The following is a 2,534-nucleotide window of genomic DNA, read 5'->3' on the forward strand; positions in this document are numbered from 1 at the left end:
TGTATAAAAGGCTCCATTACCCTGTAGGTCACGTTATAGCCCCATAGCAAGCGTTTTATGAAAAATAGGCTAAGGATTGTGTCATAACCACAGGATTTTTCTGTTGAGAAATTACCGTATAGTCGGGAGAAGCTCGCAGGCAATCGGGGGGAATTGGAGGCATATAGTCAAGGGAGAAGTCCGTAGAGAGTCCATGAAAGCATCGGAAATAAAATGTTTCCCTTTGATGGATTGGAAATACTTCGGTATGTGGCAAGTGAATTCATATTTCATTCATATTTCTCTTGCACAGCTACCAGAAGATTTCCAACTTCCAGACAGGTTGCTCACGTCACATCTACGTCTTCTTGCTCAGTTGGAGCAGCAATACTCAGCCATCACCGAAAAACTGCTTCTCATTGACTTCACTTGTCTCCATTTCTTATACTGTCTATGGTTTTGAATGATGAGGCATTTTTCGACACTTGATACGTTAAAGGCAACTTGTCTGTGCCTAAAAAGTCCTGAATTCAGGGCCCAGTCCTTCCAGTGAGTTGAAAGAATGCTCCAAAAGCTAGCTCGTCAACATGTGAAGGAAGATTGTGGATCCTCCCACTCTCTCGCAGTTGTATCGCTGACAGCATTCACTCATAATGACACGCTAGTAGTAAATTCATAAATGCATGAGATGAGTCGGCCGTACCACACTGCAGCGGGTGTCACCGTCTGTGTTGCAGAGACTCGGGCTGTGCCACTACTCCAGACGCCTCCACACACTCCACTGCAACTGCTGTCCTTCGTGGAATTAGCTTTATTGTAAAAAAAACAGAAGAGAAGTCTCTCCTCTTCAAGCCGGTGAAACCTTGACACGTAAAGTGAAAAGTGCTTGAGCTGTTGTATGTTTTAATCCTCTAAAAACTGTTGACAACATGAATTTTTTAAGCATTTCTGAGCTCTAGGGGAGGGGGGGGGGAGAGAAATGATGAATGATGTGCATTTATCTGCCCGTAATTAGGTGTATTTCTTCCCTGAGTTTTTATTTAATGATTGGCTTTTACAGCGAGGGCCAGCACTTTTTGAAGTGTAATGAATCTCCTCTCAGGCGACTTAAGAGTTGGAGGGGGAAAAAGGGGGGATGAAGAAAAGAAACTGCCGTCATTCTGCAGCTTTGAACAACCCTTAATCTGTACAAAATGTAGGTTTGCCTAGCTTTTTCCTAGATCAAAGACTCACGAGAAAGTATTATTCACTCATAACTGGTATGTTAAACCAGCAAAATGCCATTGTTGAAGTACTTACAGGAGGTTTTTCACCTCAAAAAGAGAGGGTTTGGAAGCTTTCCGAGTCATGCCATTTGTGCAACTGTGCATATTAAATCTTCTTGGAATTTTGCGTTGCCGGGACTGTATGTTCCGTGTGGCTGAAGTGTACGTGAATGTGTGTGTGTGTGTGTGGGGGGGGGGGGGGGGGGGGGATTTTTTTTCCTCCCTCTCCCACACTTGTATGCAAAACTATGAAACTATGCATGCACATAAACACACACTCGCAGTGTGTTCCATCTTTGCCATGAAGCCAGACCCCCCTCGGCTTTTCTCACTTGTAATCATGTCCAAATTTGCACAGGAAGGCAGGGGGAAGGGGAGAGCCATGTGAACTTGTGTGGGTGTTTTTCTGCTTCTTTTCTGTTGTTTTTTTTTCCGTTCCCTACAAAAACCAGCTTCTGATTACCACCGATCTCCGATGCCCGGGCTCCAAATTCACCTTCTGAAGCCTTTCAAAAGGCTGAAAGGTTGGGAAAAACATTTCTCCTCTCGGTTCTTTTACAACTAAATGTGAAATTTGGCTTGGGGAGGGAGAAACAGTACATCTGCTGGGCAACAAGTGCATCAAATCTAAATGTAAAGAATGCAGAGAGAAGTCCTCGCTGTTCGAAAGGCTTAAACGTAATTGGTAAACTACTACAGGAAGTGGAAATCTCACAAAATACTCCTGGAACATTTGAATGAATCCAGCAGCATCTCAAAACAATCTCAATTTTGTTTTTTCTTTTCTTTTAAATCCTGTAGTTCTACTCTTGTATTCGCGGTTTTATCTCCATCTCCTGGTCTTATCTCTGTGGACCAATTCCATGGTTATATTCTTTCCAAACGATTAGTTATTGTTAATTATGTAATAAGTTAATCATTGTACTGAGTTGCTTTTGGCAATATTTGTTCTATTACACCCATGCTTGTGAAGCCTATTGGACCTGAGCTGATAATTAAAATGAGCTCCGTCGTTCCGTTAAACCTTAAAAAGAACCTTAAATAAACTGCAAAAACGTGGCACCAAAATGAATTCTAGGCCCAGATCGGCTTGAAGACCTGCGTGTTTTTGTGAATGCTCCCACATTCACTGCGTAATTCCTAATTTTAATAAAGGAAAATGTAAAAAAAATCACATTCAATGTGACATGACATCAGATTTTGCAAAAGCCGTGTTCTCGTTAGGGTCGACATGTACTTGGCTTCCTCCTTTCATGTCTCCATTCTGTGTGTGTGTGTGTGTGTGTGTGT

The 2,534-nt window shown here is 42.3% G+C and overlaps 1 long non-coding RNA gene across 1 annotated transcript in view; it reads left to right on the forward strand.

The window, feature by feature from the left end:
• The window catches only part of LOC116674076 (uncharacterized), a 17,159-nt gene that overhangs the window by 725 nt on the left and 13,900 nt on the right, over nucleotides 1-2,534 (forward strand). The gene's annotated exons all lie outside the window — the stretch shown is intronic.

Source organism: Etheostoma spectabile, chromosome 24 (assembly GCF_008692095.1).
Source record: "Etheostoma spectabile isolate EspeVRDwgs_2016 chromosome 24, UIUC_Espe_1.0, whole genome shotgun sequence".
Taxonomy (NCBI): domain Eukaryota; kingdom Metazoa; phylum Chordata; class Actinopteri; order Perciformes; family Percidae; genus Etheostoma; species Etheostoma spectabile.